This window comes from Coturnix japonica, chromosome 10 (assembly GCF_001577835.2).
Source record: "Coturnix japonica isolate 7356 chromosome 10, Coturnix japonica 2.1, whole genome shotgun sequence".
NCBI classification, from domain to species: Eukaryota; Metazoa; Chordata; class Aves; order Galliformes; family Phasianidae; genus Coturnix; species Coturnix japonica.
In genome coordinates this window covers 11,745,527-11,756,670 of record NC_029525.1, presented here as the reverse complement: position 1 = coordinate 11,756,670, position 11,144 = coordinate 11,745,527, and the positions used below count along the sequence as shown (strand labels likewise).

The 11,144-nt window shown below is 48.0% G+C and overlaps 1 protein-coding gene across 4 annotated transcripts in view; it reads left to right on the top strand.

The window, feature by feature from the left end:
* Window positions 1-5,956: 5,956 nt before the first annotated feature.
* Window positions 5,957-11,144, top strand: part of ACAN (aggrecan) — a 42,278-nt gene continuing 37,090 nt past the window's right edge. For 2 of the 4 annotated variants that reach the window (XM_032446793.1, XM_032446792.1), the window contains exon 1: window positions 5,958-6,438. The gene's annotated coding sequence lies outside the window, so the exon portion shown is untranslated. Of the gene's footprint in view, window positions 6,439-11,144 lie in introns of all 4 variants that reach the window. The other 2 variants (XM_015873080.2, XM_032446794.1) reach the window with 2 other exon arrangements.

Here is an 11,144-nt window from a genome sequence, read left to right as displayed (position 1 = left end):
GACACCTCCTGGTGGAGGAACCCTGATGGGTCTGCCAGTAATGTCATAATGAAATCATAGGGAGAAGCTCTGTGCACGGGGCCCTGGAAGCCCCCAGTCCCTTTTGTCAGCAGCTGACCCCATGTGCATGGTGTGCATAACCTACAAGGTTAAGGTCAAGGGGATGGAGAGCAAAGCACCCAGCCCGGCCAGCCCTCATCGCTTGACGTAATCCCCCCACCAGCTTCCAAGGTCAACAGCGAGCTGTTTGTATGGTGCTGGGCAAGGGGAGGCATTCTGGGAGGAAAGCAAACAGAGGAGATGTCCTCTGCCTGCACAAAAGGTTCTGTATTCCCGTGTTGCTCTATCCCAGGCTGGAAGAAACATAAAAATAGCACTGTTTTCATTCATTTATCGTATAAATATTGTGCGTATCGCCCACTCCCACATTTCCTTACAGTTCCCCATTAGGGATGGGGTCAAAGTTAGGCTCAGCCCTAACAGCTGTTTATTAAGGTGAGATGAGGGCATGCACATATGCAAAAGGGAAAAAAAAGCAAAGGTGCATTTAGGAGAGGAGCTTTGATGGGTGGGCGATGCACACAGCATCACTCAGCCAAGGGAATGACCCTCTGAGAGAAAACCAATGTCACTGTCATCCAGAGATGACTAGAAAGGGCTGCACACAGATGGCACATGGAGATGAGTGGATTAAGGGACAACAGGTCCCTTATGCAAGGAATTATAGAATCAGTAAGTTTGGAAGAATTGTCCAGTCCAGCCATCAACCCATCCCCACCATGCTCACTAACCATGTTCCTAATGCCCAGTGGGGATACTATGCACGAAGCCAGACCCCATAACATTCCACTTAACAGCCCCATATCAGGCTGTGGTTCTGGGATGCTGCTCCTGCCTCTTGCAGGGAAAATGACCATTATCCAGTACCCTAAAAGCCCATCACATAGGGGGGCATTCTCAGAGTCACTGTTCCATGGTGCTGAGCAGCCCTTTGGTGGCTGGGGAGCATACACACTAAAAGCACAGACAACTTTGGAGCCCATTCCCCCCATTACACCCTCCCTTACACCCCAATTGCATCTATCCAAGCACAGAAATGGGGAGCTAAGACACGGACAAGACACCCCATCCAGGTGATCCCAGCACCGAATACGTGACCAGAGATATCTTCACCCCTTCATACAACACCACTAAGCAATGGGAAAGACACTGAGAGGACAGGAGAAGAGAAAAAGAAGAAAATACTTCATAAGAAATACTCCCTGCCAAACAGAGCCCCCTCTGTGCTCCCCATCCCACCCAGGGGCCGGGGCTGCTATTTTTATCAGGTGAGGAATAAGCCACACAGTGGGGGTAGGGGTGCAGGGCAAAGCCCGGCTGTTTACGTCTGCCTGCATGGGGCAGCAGAAGGCGGCCCATTGAGAGAGTCCCACTTGCTGAGGCTGAATAGGTGCCTTGTGCAGCCGGAGGCGCAGGAAGGGCAGCAATCCCAAGCTGAGATGCAAACAGGGTTGGGAGAAGCAGTGTGTGAGTGTGGGGTTTGCTTTTTAAAGATGGGGTGAGTTTTCCACCCACACCGACAAGGGAGGATATTCACTTCGGAGGAGAGGCACAGGTGCTGTGTTTGGGGGAGGCTCTTCTGTGCCCTTTTTACCCTTGGTGTTGACTTTTCAGCCCCCTCCCATGGTCTCTGTGGGCAAAGCATCTCCTGGGAGCTTTCAGGCTCCTCCTAATTTTTACCTAGCATGATTTTGGCTCTGCCTTTCCATCCCTCTGGCTTCTCATCCTGCCATGCAACCCCAAGGTAAGACCATATGTTCCTCCCACGACCCAGTGGCACAGGCTATGCAGACACTTGTACATCACATTGTGCTATCCCCAGCCTAGGATTATATTCTGGATTAGTGCAGAACCCAAACATGACATTCCAAACTGATGGTGACACACTTGGACAGGAGACATCCAGGCTTTGCTCTATACAATCATAGAATCATCTGAGTTGGAAGGGACCCTTCAAGGCCACCTGGTCCAACTCCCCTGCACTGAACAGGGACACCTACAGCTGATCAGGTGCTCAGAGCCCTGATTCTCTCCAGAGATAGGGCACCCACCACCTCTCTGGGCAACCTGTGCCAGTGCCTCACTGCTCTTACCATAAAACCCCTTTTCCTTATACCCAGTTTAAACCTCTTCTCTTTTACTTTGAAACCATTTCCCCATTTCCTATCACAACAGAGACTCCCAAAGAGCCTTTCCCCTTCAGTGCAATCCTTGCTGTGCCCCAGCAGCAGCTCTGGAAGGATTTCCTCCTCCTACTGCAGATGTTTCACTTTTGGGAGGTACAAGGATGCTGCTGGGCAGTGACTCCTCCACTCCATGATTCCCTACTGTGAGGAAAGGTGAGCTCAGAGCTTCTATCCACCTGAACCAAAAGACAGCTGAGCATTCAAAGTGACTGCCAGCTCCACCCCAAGCAGCACTGCCCAGGGTGCCTTCAGAAAAGACAATTACCACAGATGCTGCTACAGATAAGAAGCAACAGCTGATCAGGAGCTCTTCAGATGCTCTCTGTAAAAGCACTTTTTAGGCAAAAGCTCAAAGCTCCCACATTACCCCCAGATTTCCAGTGCCTCCTCCTGAAGTCTTAGCACAGATGTTTAAATTGCACACTGCCCCGTTCAGCTCAAGGATCGGTTGGGATCCTGAACCCTCTTCTCATGCCCCTGCTGGTTCCTAAGTGCCTAGTTAGCATTAAATAGGATTAAACAATTCTAGAAGTAACGTTTCTAGGACACCGAGCCCTCCTTTTCACCCTGAGAGGCACACAAGGGTTTGAGCTATGGGCTGTGAGATGGTTCGAGCTGCTGGTTGTGAAGAAGGGGCAACTTCATCACACTGAGTGGATGGGTCTCACCATTTATAAATTCAGTTTAAGGATTTTATTCTTTATCCCTCTGACTGTTCTTTGTTCTCCTTTCTATTCTCTTTATTTATTCTTTGAGGGGTTTGGGAGTTATTTTTTGGCTTGGAAGCCACCAAGCCTGCCTTTCATTGCTCTTGGAAAACTGCAAATAACTATCAGCCATACCGATTCAATCTTTTTCTGTCTGCTGTTATTTCCTTTTCTGCCTGTTTTCATCCAGCAACTGCTTCTACCATGCAAATTCTGGATATTCAAGAGGCAAATCTATTATTCACCCTTCCTTGGGCACAGGGTTTGTTCTGTGATCAAATATTTGCTCTCCCTGAAGGCTGAGCCTCACTGGGAACAGATACAGGTCTCCTTTGATCTTCATAATGACATGTAACAGCTTTATTTCACTGTGAGCACTTCTCCATTTTGTCACCTGTATTCCAAAGACCTCTGAATTGTGGCGTCCCTGCTTTAAACAAAAAACCAAAAGCGACTTATACGACTTTTTGGACCCAGCCTCTGCTGAGTCTAAAAACAAACAAACACCAGCAGTTCCAATCGCGGGTTATGAATCACAATTTCTCTTGCATGTCTCAAACTGTTTTTCCAATCGCTCCTGATGCAGACACAGAACAGGGACAGCCAGCAGGTACTGAGCCATGCCTATCCCTTTCCCAAAGTTGCTAAGGAACCACTTTGTGTGGAGCATCACATTTTCCAAGCTGGTCAGCCCCGAAGGAGAATTTTCTCTGTTCCCTGGCTTCAGCTCACTAAAGGTTCACATGGGGTTTTCTTTGCCAAACCACAGTGGCAGCTGAGGGTACACGGAGCTCCCAGTCCCTCCGCAGCAAAACAGCTCAATGTATATGTTTCCCAAAAGGGACCTTACGTTACTCAAAGAAAGGGCTGCGGTGAGGCGTGAGATGTTGCAGAGTCCTTTGCACAGATGAGTCAGAACAAAATCACTCCGGGTACATTTTATAGCTCCTGTCTACGTGCCTTTTTTTTTTTCACCCCACTTGGAAATACCGAGCCCTGCCTAAAGCACAAGCCATCATGCTCTGTCTGAAGCACGCCTCGCCTGTCCTTGTGCTGCCCAGGCAGGCGATGCTCCAGCACGGCCTGGCAGCAGCCCCTGAGACAGACCCAATGCCCTTTAAGTCAGTGGTGAGCCCTCACTTGACCTTAATATGGAATATTAAATCTGACATTGATAGGTAGTGTTCTTCTACATCAGAAGACACGCATAGGAGGAAATAAAGTATGGGAATTTGGGACAGGGCTACAAATGCCTTGCACTGTCTAGTGGTCACAACGAATTTACCCTCAATGCCCTTCTGCCCTCTATCATTGAAGCACTAGGAAAGGTTTAATACTGAGTTTTCACATCTGAAGAAAGGGGTGATCCAAAGGGAAGATTCACAACCAAAATTTGGTAGTGAGTCCCTAAGGTGGAATAAAGTCAGACTCAGTGATCTCAGTGGTCTTTTCCAATCTTAATGATCCTAATGTCCTATGCTGAGACACTGCTGTCAGGATGGTGGACACCCAGCTTTCACGAGGGGGCATAAATGCAACAAGGGGCTCACAAATCTCAGGTTCAGGAGTGAGACAACCAAGGAAACAGACTATGAAATGGAGCATGGTATTAAATAGTTAGTGGGGGGTGAGAAATCTGTTATACCATAAACCGGTGTCAACTGTATACAGGCCAGCTCAGCCCATAGGTGTTGGGAAAAGAGGTGGAAATGCAGATATTAAAGATCATACTGAAAGAGAGAAGAAGGGAAAGGATCAGAGGACAAGTGTGAGGCTTGGTACGTGGATCAGGGCCAACAGAAGTGTGCCTGCTGTTCCAGGCAGGGTAACGGTCCCAAAACCAGCTCATGGCTTTGAAGCACAATACACTCAGGAGAAGGATCCATACTGCATCAGGGAGAGAAAAGCCAGGATGGGGGTCTCTCCCCATGTAGCACCATGCAAGTTTTACTTTTCCTTTACCCCAGTGGTATTCTTTCCCATGCTAAGATAAAGGGCTGTATCTCTTGACAGACCAAGTGCAATGAATGGCTGGATGAAAAGCAGCACACTGTAGGGAATCTCAGCCTATCTTAGGGGACTGTGCAGGTTCAGTCCCAACTCTGCCCACTTGCAGCTTTCAGAGAGCAGACATGCAGTGTTCCTCAATCAGAAGAGGTTTTCCCAATGGTCTTATGTGCTCCCCACCTCCTCCCAGCTTCCCCCAGACCCTTCACAAGCCTAAGAGCAGGCCTGTAACATCAAACACACTGCGTTCTCTTCCATCACAGCTTCTTCTACTCAAAGTCAGCATCACACCCCCACAGAAAGAAAAAAAAAGTCAGAACAGCCTCTTCAGCACCTCCCCACAGCACCAGAACTGCTGAGAATTCCATTACAGGATTCTCCATGGAGCTTTGGGGTGGTTGCTTCAGTCTCCAACACTTTTAAGTCCTTCTACAATTCTACCCACACAACCTACAAACAGCCCCATCTCTTAACCCCCTTCCTCTGCCTTTCTATCACATATCAGTTACTGATAAGTACCAGGTACTCTGCATTTCCCAACGCTGAGTATCCCCTCCCTGTTCCCACATCAGGACCACTTCCATCACCTGTCCCTTCATCTGCACCCCCACAGCCAGCAGATCCTAGAGAGCAGGTCCTTAAGCTCTCTGCTCACTTTGGGCTCCCCAGTACATGTGCTTATTTCTAGTCAGACTGCAGTGATATTGACTGCATTGCAGACACGCATAATTTGCCCAGGTTCCTTAATTAGCTTCATCTTATTTTAGTTTGCATAAACCGTGCTCTCTTTTTATTGCATAAACTATTTCTTCTCTCTCAACCACTTGTGGTGCTCTGTGTAGTTTGCTTCCAAACCAGAGGGCTAAATTTAATCCCCCACTCCCCATTCAGCTTTCTCCATTTACAGTACTTTTTTTTTTTTTTTTTCTCTTTTGGCAATGCCTTTTTTTTTTTTCCCCTTTTCTTTTCTTTTCTATTTTTTTTTCCCTCTTTCCAAGAGGCTGGGCTTCCTTTTCTGTCCTTAAGCCCTCCTATTTCCCCCTGCCCCCTGGATGCCTGCCTACCTTTACTCTAAAATCCAGAGGAGGATCCAATACACTTAGTGTGCCAGCTCTTCAAGAGGTATCTAAGGAGGCTGACAGGAGTTTGATGGTCTCTCTTGCAGCTAGTGGCAGCTAATGTGGTCTGAAACCCTCTCTCTCTTTTTTTGCCATTCACACACAGCACTTACTCTTTAAGCCTGCTGCTGCTGCCACTGCCTGAAAGGACCTGAAATACCACACAGGGAATTGTGATTTCTTCTGGGGAACTGGGAAAAAAAAAAAAGGCAGGAAAAGTCCTCTGGAGATAGCAAAGAAGACATACAGCAACAGCAAGAAGTGGCAAGCTCCTTCCGTCTTGAGCACCGAAAAGCACCTACTTTCTCTGCCAGGTGTATGGGACTTAGATTCTCCGAGCACTGCACTGAACTGTTAAAGGTAAGGAGTTGCGTTTTCCTCTCTTTTCAGTGCTTTTTTTCCTTAACTTTCCCACTTCTTTCCTCATTGCTTTAAGTATGGCAGGCTCTGAGTGCTTTGGTTCTTGCTCTGAGCAGAGAAATGTGCAAAAAGTTGTGCAGTGGCTGATGGCAAGTTTTCTGCTCTCCTGCAAAGAGAGCTGCTGCCTGAGGAGCCAGCCTGAGTGATGGGACAGTGCTGCCAGCAGTGCTGCGGGGTTCTCCCCAACCCTGCTGTGAGGTTACGGAATGGAGACCCATCACTGAAGACATGGGCTGTGCACTGAGCTTTCAGTTTTCTTTGGGAAGGAAGGGAAAGCAAACCATGCGACTTGAGAGCGTGCATCCTGTGCCACGAGTGGGGACAGCAGAGAGGGGACTGCCCCTCTTCTTGTCCCGCAAACCCCTCTCTGAGCTCTCAGTGCATTGGGGTGATATCTTACTGCTGCCTGTGGCATTTCTCATCTTGCTGCTGAGCTGACCTGTTGCAAACATCCCGGAGCACTGTGATGCTTCTCCCGTTTGTCGCTCTGATCACTGTAATTGCATCATTATTGAGAACACAGAGGGTGGCTCAGAGGGAGGAGGAGAAGAAGGGACGGGATCTGGGAGATTTGACAGCGTAGCACGTGCATGCGGATGGCTATGAGCGATGCCTGGTGCTGGTGGATCTGCTGGGTGATATCAAGAGCCCAGCTCTGGTTGTTACCTGCCCTCCTCCTGTGTGCTTTTAGCAGTGGTTTGTGCATTGCTGAGCTCTTCTGCACGAGCAGGCAGAGCAAAAAGTTTCATCCTTTGGAATCTGCATCAGGAATATCTCCTTTTAGCTCATTCACCATGTCTTAAGAGTTTTCACTTGAATCTTGTGCTAAGTAGCAGTCTACCCTCTGCACGTAGCGGAAAGCATGTGTTTTAACCCAAACTTTTGAGCCAAAAAATGCACTTTTGAAAAGTTCTCCTACTTTTCTAAAATAACTTTGCCAGATGTGGGAAGGGAAGGAATATCCCATGACGAAACATTTGGGAAAGAGGAATTTCTTAGCATTCCTCACCAGTTTGCTTTTTGTCTACAGCCTCCAGAAAGAGGACGTGGGTTGGGCAGAGGGGCTGGGGGTCGGGGACTGCATTGAGTGGGTTTTCAGACCTCACCAAGAAGAGCTGTTGGGAGTTTTGAAAGCTGAAGTTTGTTTCTTTGCTGTGGTTCTTTGGGGTTTTATTTTCCTACTCACATTGTGAGTTAGAAGGAGATATGTCCCCTCCAATACGTTTGGAGATGCTATCAGAGCATACAGGCATCCCCTTTTGCCCTTGCTGGACCAGGGATGTTCTCATGATGTGCTCTCAGCAGCTCCAGTGGTCTCTTGGGGAAAAACTCTACCTCTTCTGCTTGAACTCCTGTTTAATGTTTCCTATAATTGTAGGCAAAACTGAGGTTGGACAGCATCATGAGGGCTGGAAGGCAGGTGGGCAAAGAGATCCCAGGAGATAGGAAATCAAGGGAGTGAAGGAGGCAGAGGGAAAGGAGATGAGGACATTAAAATTAATGCTCAACCAGTGGAGAAAATGGCAGCTTAGTACTGTAAAACATAACCTGTATTGAGGGGAATATTAAGGGGTTCTTGAGTAGGAGGGGTTGGCTGGTATCCCATAAAAGACAAATGAATGATTGTTAACTGTTGTTCAATGCCATGGTGTCATACAGTGACCAGAAGCCCCAGGGACTCAAAAACTTCACTCCATTGCAGGTCTTTTCTCTCCTCCGCTCTCTCTGCATTCACAAATGGCCCAGGTCTGGTGACCTCACTGCTTCCCCACACTGCCTTACACACAGCAAGGACGTGGGCTGGTGGAGGTCCAGCTGCTCCCTGTTCAAAAATCAACAGGACCTTTCTTAACTGCCTGAGACATCTTTTCCACCACCATCCTCTGCCATCTCCCTGCTTTCCCCTTTTCCTTGCTGGCGGTGGGACGGCTGCTCCACCACAAGCCCAGCCTTCCCCAAACTGCATCCTCCTCCTCCTCCTGCTCCCCCCGGAGCCTCCACGTGTGAACAAGCCAGGCTGTGTGTGCTGCTCGCAGGCAGCTTCCCAGCAGCAGCAACAAAAGCCGTCTTCATCCCAGCTCTGGACCACATACGGAGCCAGAGCGCGACGGCTGCTCAGCGGCCCGCTGCATTCAGGGCTGTTTAAAGAGTGAAAGAGACAGCAAAGAGAGGGAGCTGTTATATATATATATATATTAAAAAAAAAAAAAAAAAAAAAAAAAAAAAGAAAATTGAGCCCAGTGCAACAACGGAAACCTTAGAGTTTACTTTTAAAAACTCAGTGTTTCCTTGTGCGAGGGCCGAACAGCCCGGGCTGTGTGCGCGGCGGGGCTGCGGGCGCTGCTGTGTGCACAAGGCAGGGTGTGTGCCATGCCCTGCACTGCTCTCAATGGGCTCACAGTGCCGAGCTCAAGAAGCTTTTTGTTGGCCCCATGAATAGGTGTGGGGGGGTGGATTTGTAATGTTCACCGTGCTGAATTTTTTTATTTATTTATTTTTTTGAGATGCTTCCCGGTGAAATTTTTCCTCTGAGTGCTTTACGATGGGCTTTCCCTTTTTTTGTAATAGAAATTTCCACTTCTCACTTGAATGATATTCTGCCCTTCCCAGTGTTTGCTCAGTACAGACCAGGGAGCAGAAGGGTGGGTGGAATAATGAGAAAGGCCAGGATCTGTGTGGGGTACTCTAAAATCATAGCATCAGTTGAGTTGGAAGGGACCCCTAAAGGCCATCGGGACCAACTGCCCTGCACTGAACAGGGACACCTACAGCTGATCAGGTGCTCAGAGCCCCATCCAGACTGACCTGGAGTGTCTGCAGGGATGGAGCACCCACCACATTTCTGGGCAAACCGTGCCAGTCCCTCACTGCCCTTATTGTAAAGAACCTTTTCCTTATATCCAAGCTACATCTCCCATCTTTTAGTTTGAAACTATTTCTCTACTGCAACAGAGACCCTGCTAAAGGCTCGGTCCTCTTCTTCCTTGCAGCCCCTTTTAGATGCTGAGAGGCCACCATAAGGTCTCCCCAGAACTTTCTTTTCTCCAGGCTTAACATCTCCAGCTCTTTCAGCCTCCATATAATTTAGCTGCTGAAATAGCCTCAGCAGACAAAAAGCAGACAAGCACACTGCTTTTCTCAGCTTTTCTTCCCCTACTTTAGAAACCCAATTATCTGAGTGAGTTTAGACACATCACGGTTTCAGATGTGGCCACATTATGGGGACATGGTCCCATCCTCACAGAAAGAGAAGTAAATGCAGGGACTTGGCTTTGGGACTTCACTGCATGACCCATCCGTTTTCTGTTCCTGCTATGCAAGCTGTGGTGAAGCAGACCATGAGCCTTACTTTGGTGTGGAGCCCTATGACAGACGTAGGTTGTGTGAAATTTGGGTTACGGGTTGTTTTGGGGAAGCAAGGCCTGTGCTGCTTGTCCTGTGCCTGTTGTTACAGGGATCTGTGCTGCAGGGAAGCAGTCAGGGCAGGGTGATGTTCCTGGCCAGGCAGAGCAGGCTGCACTCACAAGCTAGTCCTGAGTAAAGCCAGACATGCCCAATAAACCCTGCTTACATTAGCGGGAGGGTATGGAATGTAAATACTCATGCTTCAAGGCATAAGGCAACCACTAAATGCCGAGTGTGAAAAAGAAACTTCCTCCTCAGCACTTTCTTCCCTATTTTTTTCGATGATGAGAACTTTGCTCTGATGTTGGTGATACTGATTTTGTCCAAGACAGGATGCTGGCCTGGACACACTGCTGGTTTCAGATAGGCTGGTAGTTTCCATGGGCCTTTGGTTTTTAAAATGCCCTTATGGTGAGCAGAGGACTTGGATGTGTAATTAGCAGTAGTGACAATTACTGAAGGACAAAAGAAATTGTGTGGCCACAGGTCTGACTTAACAGACATTTAAATAGAAATAATGTGACCAGAAGATGGTAGATATTCTTCAGGGGAAACTAAGAGTAAACAACCAGAAAACATCTCCTGATTCATGGACTGAAGGGGAAAAATTGTGCAAAGAAAACACATAGGTCAGCAGCTGATAAATGGGTGTAAATGGTGGCATGTATCCCTTCCAGCTGGAGCTCTCATCCCTCATTCACACCTGTGTTAGATGAGCAGCGCCCAGCACTGAGCAACCTTAATGCACAGCAAAACCTGCTGCTCCTGCTGAGATCCTAGCAGGTCAGAGGTAAACCCCCAGCACAGCCCTGGAAATCCCGTCACTGCAGCCTTTACACAGGGCAAGGCAGATTCAGCCCAGCTGGCACAAACTAATTGAGTTCAGAGGACTACTCTGGATTAGCAGTGCTGTGATACAGCAGGCACAGACCCAAGTGTAATTAACGTGACATCATCTGTGCCACAGATTCAAGGTTGAAATAATCACGTAGTTCACATATTGGAAATTACAGGATGGCTTTTGTATAAATGATTAACTGTCACTGTTACTTACCCCAGAAAAGTAGTTTCTGTGGTGTTTGGTGTATAAATAATACCCTGTGCCTCTATGGTGCTCAGCTTCAAAGTAATACTTCAGTGCTGTACCATAATGAATACCCTCCCATTCTGTAATGACTGGTCTGTAAATGATGTCTTTTCCCCTGTTGTAAATTACACCATGCAGTTACTGCTGCTATTGC